Raw genomic sequence first — 13,399 nt, forward strand, 5'->3', positions numbered from 1 at the left:
TTGAAACAGCACACTCACTATATAGACCAGGCTGGCCTCAGATTCCCAGCAATCCTCCTGCCTCGGCCTCCCAAGCACGGGGATTACAAGCATGTGCCACCACACCCCGCCTCCACTTACTTTCACAGTAAGGTCATCAAGAGGGACTCTGATTCTCCCCAAACACGGAACACAGTGTAAGGCTTCATTTCCTCCACTCCTGCCTCCCGTACTGCAGACTGAACCCAGGGCCTATGCACTGAGCACGCGCTCCAGCCTGCTACCTTTGTGGGGATAGTTTGTTTTTTCCTTTTTAATTTGAGATAGGGTGGGCTCAGATCTGTGACCCTCCTGCCTCAGCCTCCCAGAGCACTGGGATTGCACACGTACGCTGCCTCGGCCAACTTCAGAGGGTTTTCCAAGCTTCAGACATCCAGGTGGCTCTTAGAATTACTACCTTTGTCGTTTTTCTTATTTTTATTTTTATTTGCATTTTAAAGAGAAAAACAAAATGAATAACATGAACAAAGACAAAAACAGAGCACCATAAAAAAAAATGGTACAGAATTTCAAAACAATAGAAAATTAACAATTGTTATATTACATATTGTTGTTAGCAAGTTTGCTGCTTGGATTACCAACTACAGACATCCAAGATTGATCACACAGTTAAATATCAACTCTTCCTTTCAATAAATGCCCATCCCCTAAAGAATGGATGAGAAAGATGTGGTATTTTGCTACAATGGAGTATTATACAACTATGAAGAAAGATAAACTTGAGGGCCTTATAGGTAAATGGAGGCAATCAGAGGCTACACGCATAAGTGTAACAAATCAGACTCACAGGCGTAAACATCATATTGTCTCCCTCATGTAGGAACCTGAAGGAGTCAATAAAATCTCAAAGGTACAATACAGAGAGTAAAATGGAAAGAAACTGAACATAGGGGGGAAACAATTGAGATGAGGGAAAGGAGAAAAGTTAGGAAAAAAAGAAAAAGGACCAGGCAAGTATATACACAGGAGAACTAGGATCATCGTACTACTAATTTCTATCAGTTTTGGGGGGTAGCAGCTAATGTTTAAAAAAATTTTTAAATCTTTTTATTTATTCATTTACTTGGTACAAGGTCTTACCACACAGCTTGGACTCATAATGATCGTCTTGCCTCAGCCTCCCCAGCACTGGGATTATAAGTGTTCACCACCACGCCCAGTTTCGGTGGCCAGCACAGCCCGGGACTGGCATGGCATACAGTATTGGGGATCAAACCCAGGTCCTTGCACTTGTCAGGCAGGTGCTTAGACTGCCGAGCTGTCTCCCAGACCCCAAAATTTTTACTTTAACCAAAAGTTCTTTGAAACTTATGACTTATGACTTCTTTATTCTGAAAGTTTCTGTTTAATATTTGCAGATCATGACTGATGGCAGTAAAATTGTGAATAAAGGGAAAGTACTGTGTATCAGACTGAAAATTCAACTGAAGGACATGAGTGGATGCTAGAATAAAGGGGGGGAAGAGACAGAGAGATAGAGACAAGAGGCAGAAGCGGAGGCACAGGTGGAGACGGAGACAGAGACAGAAACAGAGAAATGGAGTATGAATTTATCAGCAGTTAGTTTATCAGGGAAGATTCTCAGGGTACCCATCAATCAGACAGCCTCATCACTGGGGTATCCCGTACAGATCATTTGGATAAGAAAAGAGGCTCTTGCTTGCCTTGGGATATGCAATGACTACCTAAGAAGCAACCCCTTCACCTTGCCCCCACTACACACATGCACACATGCACGTGCGCGTGCACACACACACACACACACACACACACACACACACAGCCCTGATCCTGAAGTGAATTAGCAGGAAGAAGAACATACTTTTTGAGCAGTAATGCTCCTGCCCATTAAGGGTCTCATTTAACCTGGGTGTCTTGTAAGTCCCTCTACTTAGCATCTAAATAGAACACCCCATGCCTACCACCTCCACCACCCTACATCCTGCTGAAGACGCGGCTGAGATGGACTACTGGGCTTGAGTTTTAGTTCTCAGGCATGTCTCACAGGCTCTAATCAACATGTAACACTCATAAATTAGGTCTTCATCCCTCCTAACTCCTCTGGCCTCCTTGCAGAGGACCTCACCGCCAAGCCATCTGTTAACTCCAATGATTAGCTCAAGCCATTGGAGTAGAAAACTTAAACATCTTTCTAAAAATTTATTTTAAATCTTCTCTCTCATCTTCCTAAGTTATTGACAAGAAGGCTGAAAAATAAGCTGTGGCCTATCTCGGTCCCTGGACACAGGGATTCTTGGCCACAATTTGAGAGTGTCTCATTGATTCCTGCTGGCTTACGAGGACTAGGACCTATGGTTTTCCTTCACCTGCCACATCCCTGCTTGCAAGGCCATGAGCAGGTCCTCTGTCAGATCCCATAAAACCTTCAGATAATTCCCCAAGTTACAGCCCCTCAGCCCCCCCAAAACAGAGCACCCCTTATCGTCCTCCCACAGGAAACAGGTCCTTCTCGTGCCCCCAAATACATACTCAGAGCACACAGACACACAGACACACACAAGATCAGCTCTGATCTCTCTCTCCAGAACCAAATCAAAGGAGAAACAAAAAAGCCACTTGTAAGTGGTGGGCCACCAAGGCCCGACTCCAGGTTCCTTTGAAGCTGGAGCACTTCATCTTCCCACACCCAGCCCTCTCTGAGTGCCTGTCTCTCGGCTGTGAGATGCTACCACTGGCAAGCCGCGGTGATGACTCCCCTCGCCCCTGTGATTCCCAGGTGGTTTTGACTTTGATGCACTCTTTTACCTCTTGACTCCATGGTGTCCATCATGGTCTGTCAACTGCAGCTTGCCAGGCTGCCTTCCCAGCCATCCCGAGCCCTTCCTGACTCCTCAGTAAGGAGTGCGTAGTGATTGCTATTGCCTGGGCCACTGCCCTGACCGCATCGCACAGGTTCACACCCGCCCTGCAGTGGACATCCTCTGTGTTTTTCCTAATTGGTGGGCCAGGAGGCCTTTGAAAATGGGCACTTGGGGCCCAGGCCTTTGGCTCAACTTGCTGCTCAAATAATAAACATGAAAGCACGGGCATTTGTCACGACGGCAGGTCGTCACTCCAGCGTATCTACCCACGTGGGGAGAGAGGAGGAGCTGTTCCCAGCAGGGAATTTGACCTATGGACAGCCCCACCTGTGGCTCTGTCCTCAGGGCTCTTCCTCAGGTTAGGCCTCATTTATTCACACCTTGACACGCCCAGTCGCTCTGCTCTTGGGATTGCAGAGTGACAAAGCCATGAGATGCTGATGTTGAGACAGGAAGGTATGCAGAAACAGGGTTCCTTCCAGATACAGGCAACCTTGGGGCCTCTGAGCCCCTCCATTGCTCCTGCTGTATGGGTATCCCTGAGACTGAGTGAAGTTTATTTTATTTCTTTTAAAATTTTTATTTTATTTTATTTTTTCCATAATTTTATTGAGAAATAAATAGCAATGAGACAGTTTCAAATCAAATTGGTAGGACAGTTCCAATAATTAACACATTGCATACTGTCTTCCTAGTGGTTATTTCTTGTACAAGATGCAGACATGATATCCTATTTACAAACACTATTAGAACAAATCTCTCTATTCACTGAATTAAGAGAATGTAGCTGTATATCTATCCTAACCATTTTGAATGCACAGATACAAAATGATCATTCATCTGTATCCCCTTTTTTTGTTTAGTTCCATCATTTAAATATTACAGGTGTGTGAACTCAGCAAAATATTCCAAAATAGTCCAGTAGTCCATAATAGTATTGGGTCTTCCACTTGACTAGCAATGTCAGAATTTGTTAACCTGAGTCCCCTACAGTTCAACATAACAGCATGGCTTTACTTCTATACTTCATTTTTATACTTCTCTGCTGGATGGTTAAGACCAAGATAAAATCAAGACCTATGCAACAAGAATTGCAGCTTTTGGATCTGATAAGGTCAGTGAAATCTCCTCAGGATTTATCCTGAAACCCTGTACCTCAGATTGTAGACAGCTTTGTCAGTGTCAGCCATGTGGATGAGTCATGGCCATTGCTTGACCAATTTGCTCTCTGTGAAAGCCTGAGAGAATGTTTTCTCTCCATGTGATTCTCCTTAGGCACACTCTACATCATTGATCACTTTCCTCTTTGGCCCCATAATCTCCTTGATCAGAAAATTTGGGACACAACTGAGTTACATAATGTTATAGTATAAGTTCTCATATGTCCTGAGTCTTAATTGACCTTGGAAACATGACAGAGGCAAGCCATACAGTTATACGAGTGAAGTTTAAAGGGAAGAAGGGACAAAAGAACAGTGAGGGCCATGGCTCCCCGATGGTCTCTCTGCTTACCCTGGGGTCCCAGGCTCTCATGCTCAAGCCAGGTACCTGCACCAGACAGGAAGAGGCAGTGTAGAGAGGTGACCCCCAGCCCCAGGAAAGAGGAAAGAGCAGGCACCCCTTGCTTTGAGCAGTGGCAAAGCCACACAGGTAGTGGCTTGATTTTACCTCTGAGGAGTGTGACCTACACACCACACACAGAGGCCCTGCCTATGTCCCAGCCAGCCGCTACCTTGCCTTCTCCCTCCAGGCAGTTAGTGTGTACCACTGCCATAGGACCGAGTCTTCCTGTAGTGGCTCAGAATATGGTTTCTTAAGCATGGAACATGATCTGCCTGGGTGTGTGGTGAGAGGGGATTCGTTTATATGATTAAGGTTCATAATTAAATTGCCTACACAATGGTTTTCAAACACTGAAAGCCTGGTAACATGCAACGTGTTACCTGCATGTACATCTGAGGTGATACCATTTTCACTTAGAACCATAGGTTTGATATATATAATATTGAACCCTGGACCTTTACAGTGAGCTACACTGTCAGCAGATTGCATTTTTATTTTTTATTTTAAGATCACGTCCACTGGCTCAATGAAGGGAGAAGTTCTCAAGAACATTGAAGAGTGACCCTCAGGTCCTAACCCACCAAACCTAGAGAAATGATTTCCTTGGCCAAGAAATGACTTCCAAACCCTCCCTTTGCAGAAGTGATTCATTATAGAACCTCAATATGAAATAATAAATGCTGGAGAGGCTGTGGGGGAAAAGGAACCCTTACCCACTGCTGGGGGTGAAGACTGGTACAACCAATATGAAAATCAGTATGGAGATGCCTCAGAAAGCTAGGATTGGAGGTCCCATTCAATCCTGCTATTCCTCTCCTAGTAGTCTTCCAAAAGAACTGAAAACATCATACCACAGCGAGAGACATGCACCCACGTTTATAACCACACAACTTGTCATAGCTAAGTCTTGGAAACAACCCAAATACCCATCAGCTGAGGAGTGGATGAAAAACATGTGGCATTTTTACACAATGGAACATTAATCAGCTATAAGAAAAGATAAACGTGAAACTTTTATAGGTAAATGGGTGCAACTCGAGGCTGGACTCATAAGCGAAGTAAATCAGACCTGCATGCACAAACATGCTAGTGTGAGAACCTGAAAGAGTAAATAAAATCTGAAAGACACAGTAGATACTGTGAAAAGGAAAGAATCTGCTCAATAGGGACTGGGATGAGGGAAAGAAAGAAGGGAAAAAGGTATAATTACATATGTATGCAGGACAATTCGGATAATTGCACTGCTGATTTCTGCTGATCTATTGAGAGGAGCAGTTAATGCTTAAAACTTTTTGTATGCTTTTTCTTTTTAATTTCTTATAATTTTTAAAACAATTTTGAGGTTTATATCTGGTAACTTAAACAATTAATTTGAAAATATCATTATGCAATACAATTGTAGAATCCCTATTATTTTGTTTAATGAAATTTTGTATCCTTTCTAATTTTTTTTTACCATTTTATATTTTTAAAAAAATAAAAATAAAAATTTTAAAGAATCTCCAGATGAGATGAATTTGAATTTAGTATGGGACCTACAGCCAATGACAAGAGTCCAACTGAAAGGAAGATAAGGGGAGACCTGACCAGCAGCACACAGGGAAGGAGGCCGTGTGAAGATGGGTCCTCAACTCTAGACAGAGGCTGGCATGAATTTCCAGAATGGCTGGAGCTGGCTACCTTGAAGAGACCTGGCAGGAGACCTCAACCCCTTGAGGTGACTGGCAGAGTTATGATCGGTTTTCTATGTTCCACCAATGACTGTTACAAATGGCCTTCCCTCCACAGTCTGAACACATTTCTGCCTAGCCTTACCCTACTGTATACCCATCTCTCCCCCTCAGGATTTCCACCCATGATTTTCCATAACAAAACAATATTGCGTCTTCTACAATGTGTCCTCCAGCTTCAAGAACCGAAACATTGATTTAAATTCTCCCTGAGTAACAAAACACTACTCCCTTTCCTTCCTCCATAGAGGACTTTGAGTGTTGGCGTTGGGAATGGGGGTGGCGGTGAAGGGTAAGTAGAAGAAGCAAGTGCTGTCTGCCTGTAGGGGACACTGGAGCCACTTAGGGTGGAAGAAGAGGTACCACCTGCGTGGTCCCTCAGGAGCAGAAGCCTCAGACATCATACAGGCTGAGAGTCATCCCTTGACCAGACAACAGTGATCCACAAAAGGATGGTAATTCAGACATAGCTGGCCAGATGGAGCCCAGCAGCCTCACCCATGATGCCTTCTTTCTTCCAAAGCAACCCTGAGCAATGCCAACGCCAGGCTCCTACCAGCTCGGGAGAGGAAGAGAGGAAAGGAGGAGAGAGGGGGTCCAGAAAAGGTAAGTGAGTTGCCCTGGCTGCCCACTGATTACAGTCTAAGCTTCCCTTCTCCAGGAAGTGGCCAACCTCCACATGAATCCATGCTTTTGTGGCAAAGAGTAGCTTCCAGAGAGGATCGGGATAGCCAGGGACCATGTTGCCCACAGAAGCACTCGGATATTTCCCACATGGGCCCCCACACCATCCATGGATCCATAGAGCTTCATAGTGGCGGAGCAGAGAGAACGCAGTAAGCTCCCCTCCCTCCCAGAGATGGTGAGGGCAGCCCACCAAAAGTTCATGCTCACATTCTGCCAGGTTCTGGAGGGAGTTTCTACCTGCATCAGGCTTGCCATGACTGTGGACTTCTCTCTCTTCTCAGGTCCTGCCCTCTTTATTGATTTAGAGTCATGCTAATGGTCTGACAAATGTCAGCCTTTGTCATTGCTCCTCGTGCACCCAACCCCTGCCCCTGAGCACCCTAGTGTCCTGGCTGGACCCTGGAGCTTTCACCTCCCCAGTCCAGCTTTGCCTCCAAGGCCTGCATTACCTTCCACTTCCAGCGAAGCTGGTCCGAGTGGGGCTGCAGGGGAGTTTCTTCTTGGTCCCCAGGGTGGTTTGCGTGACCTGCTGGCTCTCAGCTGACCACGACTCTGCCAGAAATTCCTTTCATACCTGTTGGACAGAGAAGCACATGTGTGGGAATGAGCCTGGAGAACACACACCCGGGAAATCAGCCGACCCTGAGCGTTCCCTGAGGAAAGCCTCAGCTGGGCTCTAACTCTGACCCCTCCTCCCTTCAATCTTCCCCCAGGACATGAGGCTAACAGTGACATCTAACTCAGCAAGGTGGGATGTGGGGAGCTGCTGAAGCTAGAGAGCAACCACACACACTGGACTGCAGCAAGGCCAGCCTGAGAACACAGCGCCCCAGGTGAGACACGTGAACAAGCTGCTTCATCCCCAAGAGCACAGAGCACCTGGGGGGATCCAGGAGATCCACCCCTGAGAACATAGGACATGAGAGGTGAGCAGAGGGGTGTTTCACCTGGCATCAACCATGCCAAACTGCGGCAGTCATTGGGCAGTTCTCTTCTCCATGGAGAGAGATTTCCGCCTGATCTTAACTTTCTGTGTTTCCACTTTTGCCTTCATTTTTTTTTACAATCCTTCTCCTAGGAGTTTCTCAAGAACTGGGCTGGATGAGGCATAATGGTGCCCAAACAGGGACCTGGGGTGTGGGGAAACTGGTGTTACAGCAGGTAAGAGAACACCTCCAGTTTTGTGCACAGAAGGGAGAGAGGTGTACTGCCATCATCAGTATTGGTCCCAGGCATGTACTAGTGTCATCAATATTGATCCCATTGGTGTCATCAATACTGATCCCATTTTCAGGTATAAAACATGGCGCAAGCAGGTTCCCAAGAACCACAGATGTATATAGACATGGCGGCTGTATTACTGATTCCTATATTTACCTTTTCTTTGTGGATCTGGATCAGGGAGCATCTCGATGATCATGTGCCTGTTGAGACGACCACAAAGGATTTGGCTCAGAGCACTATCTTTAAAAAAAAAACCCTGAGCAGAAAAGAAAGAGCGGCCCTATAGCACCTTCTACCTTGAGTTTTGTAGAGCTCACAAAACAACAGGTTATTGCCATAAATGATTGGAAAGGAAGAGCTAAAGTGTGGTTTAAGTCTTGGGGATTATTTATTGTGGAAGGAAAATTGTTTGAGTTGTCTATACATTGGGGCACTTGTGAGACCACTCGCAATATGACCATCACAAAAGATGGCAGAGGCTTAGACCTCAGTCCCTCCCTCCTCCGGATTCATCCTAACCCCTGAAATGGGCCCCCAACTACTCCTACTGGAGTCCACGGACTTTTGCCCCAAAGGACAGTCAGTCTTCTGTGAGGCCACAGCAGTCTCACTTTAAAAGATCTCCAGGTTTTGCCTGACATCATGGATGCTGATTATACAAGGTAGATCAAAGTTATCTTTCAAACTATTCAACACCAGTGGATATGGCCATTATGTCCTCTTGACAGTTCACATTGGCCAACTTCTCTGGTGTTACTGATTGTAATTATCCTCCAGACAAATTAATTAAATTTACTTTCTTCATACCCTTTGTCTTCCCTTCAAAATTAAGCTGGGTTCCCATAGTGGGTGGTGTTCTCTTCTCACCGGGGAGGCTATGTAACAGCCTCCTCTTCCTGAATACAGGGTATGAGTTTTTCTCCTGCCCAAAAGATGGAATTGCAGGCTGTTACATGGCCCTGTCGAATTCGTTCACCCTTTCCCATTAACCTTCATTCTGATAGCACTTGCATTTGGGGCAGGGTGCACCACATTGAAACTGCCACCATTCACACTCACCGGGAAGATTTTTCCCATTTATTTCACACCTTCCAATTTGCCATTTGGCCACGCCATGTCCCCCACTTCACTGGTCTTTTATGTCCCTTTCCCAGCTACTGATGCCTCTCGCTGAGGGAAATGCTGTCATAGACAGACTGCTGGTTCCTGCTGGTTGCTGTCACTGTCACTCCCTCAGGTACCATTCAGAAGGCTGCTGCCTCCCCCGCCACCTTCCGTCAGCGCACTTCTACATTGCACACACAGTTACTTTTAACCTGGGAACAGGCTCAACAAACTGTTAAGCAATGTGTAATATGTCTTCTCTCATGCCTATGGGGGTTAATTACACTCTAATCATCTCTGGCAAATGGATGTCACTCACATTTCTGTGTTTGGCTCTCTATGTCGGGTCCATGTTTCAGTGGACCCTCCCTCAGGATTTATTTTTGCTTCTTCTCATACTGGTGGAGTGGTTAGACATGCCATCTCTCATTGCTTGGATGCCTTTAGCAACCTTCGCTGCCTGCAGGCACTTAAGACTGACAGTGGCCCAGTTTATACATGTGCTGCCTTCCAAATATTTTGTAAAACCTTCCACATTTCCTTTATCTTATAATCCTCAAGGTGAAGGAATTGTGGAATATGCTCGCTCAAAATTCAATTACAAAAGCAAAAAGGGGAATCTTCCCCTACAAAATTCACCAACTTCTTGTAAAAGAGCTCTTCTAATTGATCTACAAAAAAAATCTGACTAGTCTATCTATAATTACAAGTTTCTAAAATGGCAAAAGAGCTGTTATAATTCAATTTGGCCAAAAATATATTTGAAGGGGCTGGGGAGATAGCTCGATAGAATAAGTGCTTGCCTGGCAAGTGCAAGGGCCTGAGTTCAATCCCCAGTTCTGCCAAAAAAAATTAGAAAGAGAGAGAGAGAGAGAGAGAGAGAGAGAGAGAGAGAGAGCACTCTAATTTTGTAAGAAGATTTTCTGTGTATTTTTTGTTTGTCTGTTTGTCCAAGATGTTAACAGCTTTTTTTTTTTAATTTGAGCTCAACAATCTTTTCTTGCCTAGTTTTTTTTTTTTCCATTTTGCGATCTTTTTGTTTATAATTTAATTTGGCTTATAGAGTTAAAATAACATAATTTAACCTGGATTGCCCAGTGTGAAGAATGATGTCAAAATTGGTTTACTCACAGATCATCAGAAACTTTTTAAGATAACTAAATAGGAACTCTTTGGTTTGAAAGATATTTGTCAGGGTTCCCTTTTGTTAATAAAGGTGCTCCTGCTTGGGAAAAAAATCATATCTCACTTTTATTTATTAATAGGAAACCCCAATAATCTCCATAGCCTTATGAGAGACACTCCAAAAATGTTGCTCAAAAACATGTTATTGTGATATGTTTACATGGGTCATTGTCAAAAAATTAAGTTTTCTAGTATCTTGGTTACTCTTCTCTCGTTGCTGGGACAAACACCCGACACTCAAAATGAAGGAAGGAAAGGTTTATTTAGCTCACAGTTACTGGAGGTTTCAGTCCATACTCATCTGGGTCCAAGGCAGAGCAGCACAGAGCAGAAAGCAACCTTTCATGGTGGTGGCAAAGAGCAAGAGCGCAAGGGAGGGGTAGCAGCAGCTCAAGCAGCTAACTTCTCTTCCCACCTTACATTGTAATGCAAATCACCTGCCCCAGGGTAGGGGAAGTACTCACACCTATTGATACTTCCCAGTACTTACCCACCTGTGGGTAATCCCAGCAGTACTAAAACCCATAATCCCAGCCTTGGATCACACATAATCCCAGTGGATCATGAGTTAACACAAACTCTAGAAGTCCTCACCCCATGGCTGCATGAGGCTTTGGGGGGACAACGAGACACAAACCATAACATCTAGATAATACAGTTTTCTGATTTAAAGATGCTCTGGTACAGAACTAAATTAAGAAAAGATTTCATGTGGCTGTGACAGTTGATTGTGACTAACCTCATGGTATATTAATGTATCCATGCCTTCAGAGGTACAGGTCTTCCAAAACGTAAAACAGAGATTGTTTAGGGTGATAGACTTTTTCTTTCAAAGTCAGACATTTGTCCTTTTGGGTTCCAACTGCTGGTGACAGGAGGTTCATGTCAAGCCAACATGGGATCACCAGTCATTAATTACAAGAATTTACATGATATATGTATTATGTATTTGCCATTATATTTAGAGATGCTTAGACATTAAGCAGTCCAGATAATGTCACACACTTCTATGATATTCCATTAAAGGACAACAAAAAATAAAGACAAAGACAAAATATGAAGTAAAAGCTTTTTATGTATTAGATAGAGATTACTGATTAAAAATGTTACACTATGTCAAAATGGAAACTTACATGTATTGCAAAATGTCCTCATGATTGCCATGCTACAATATGATATATGGCTTTTGATTTCAAATTTTTGGTATAAAATTCCATAACTGTTGTTTGTTAACATTCTATGGGAATGTTAACCTATGATTAATCAGAAATAATGGCTCTACTTTGCATCTCAAGGAGTTTAATATTCGGATAAAATTGTAATATTAAGCTCACTGCTCCCATTACAATGTAATGTCATTAACCTTCTCTTCTGCATGTTCAACAGCTGAGGTTTGGAAACCAAAAACTAGAAAGATAGGTGTACCTGAAGGACAGCCAATATTTTGGCCCTGGTGCTCCGAGGTCAATGAAGACCCAGGACATGAGGAAACATTTTTAGTGACAGCCTACAGCTCTGGTGAGTTACACAAACTCCTGACCAAGGAGATGTGTACCACAAAGGAAGAAAATCAGCGGTGTAGAGTGTGCATCAGGAGAGTCACCTAAGGAGAAAAGTCCCCCAAGCTTTCACAAAAAGCAACTTGGTCAAGCAATGGCTATGACTCATCCAGACAGCTGCCACCGACAGAAGAAGAGAGAGGCACTATGGAGGGTTTCAAGGTAAATCCTGAGGAGACTAACTGACCACGATAGATGGCAAAAACAAATAATAATAATAATAATAATAATAATAATAATAATAATAATAATTTTAATTTAACACAGATCTCACTTTAACTTAGTCTTGAACATCCAGTAGAAAAGTATAACCACAAGAAAGAAGGTCTTCTACAGGGTGCTCCAAACACAGCTCCTCCAATTTCAACTGACCACCCATCACTTGCAAATACAAAAGCAGAAAAGGGAGAGCAGTAGGGAGTGTCTGGAGATGGGTCACACATGTAGGGCTTGAGCAAGGCCCGCCTAGGACACAGAGTACCTGAGGCAAGCACATGAATAAGCTGCTTCAGCCCCAAGAGCATGAAGTGCCCAAGGTGAACCCAGTGAACCAGCCCTGAGAACATGGGGTGTGAGAGGTGAGCTAGTTGTTAGACAGAGGGGTTTCACCTATGTCAACCTGCCTAGTGTATCAATAAATGCACTGCACTCATTGGGCAGCTCTTTTCTCCTCTGTGAAAAAGAGCTCCGCCTGACCTCAGCTTTCTGCATTTTCACTCTTGCCTTCATTTTTTCACAGTCCTACCCCCAGGAGTTTCTTGAGAGCTACACTAGACATGGCACTGGGACAGGGACTAAATAAACCAATGCTTTAAAGTGCCTTTCATGCTGCTTAGTAAGAGCTTTAAAAATTACTGTAATTAAACCCTAAACTTCCAACTGTCACTACTTACCCAAAAATTCTCTAACTGAACTTTCTGTGGTGACAAAAAGTATTCTGCAATCTACCTTTACCAATAATCTGGCCACTGACTCACTGTGGCTACTGAGCATTTGCAATGTAATTAGCATGTGCAAGAAACTAAGCTTTAGATGCTATGTCATTTAATGACTTTAAACAGCCACAAGTAGCAGTAGCTGAAGATCTTCCCAGGCCTTCCATGAGGAAGAGCGCTTGGGATCATCTGATTGGTTAGCTTCAAAGCACTCACATCCCAAAGGGAGGGATAGCAGGAGTGGAGAAAGAAAAAGTTAGGGCTTGACTTCTATTTATTTCAATCCAGGCTTTCTCATTGCTAATATTGTATGTCCTTTGTAAAAATATACCATGCAGCAGTAAAACATATGCGTAATTTGTAGATGAATATTCACTGATTATTATGCTTGTAATATTTTACTGATGGGAATGTACAATCCAAAGTAGGTCAATGATCTGGTCTAACATCTTAATTTTTCAGGCAACTAAATGGAAATTAAGAATATCTGCCAGGGCCAGGGAGATGGCAAGCTCAAGGGTCTGAGTTCAACCCCCAGTTCCAGAAAAAAA

At 43.8% G+C, this 13,399-nt stretch overlaps 1 protein-coding gene across 1 annotated transcript in view; it reads right to left on the minus strand.

The window, feature by feature from the left end:
* Znf831 (zinc finger protein 831) overlaps window positions 1-13,399 on the minus strand; it is a 43,757-nt gene that overhangs the window by 10,878 nt on the left and 19,480 nt on the right. The gene's annotated exons all lie outside the window — the stretch shown is intronic.

Source organism: Octodon degus, unplaced genomic scaffold (genome assembly GCF_000260255.1).
Source record: "Octodon degus isolate 3935 unplaced genomic scaffold, OctDeg1.0 scaffold00296, whole genome shotgun sequence".
Lineage (NCBI taxonomy): Eukaryota > Metazoa > Chordata > Mammalia > Rodentia > Octodontidae > Octodon > Octodon degus.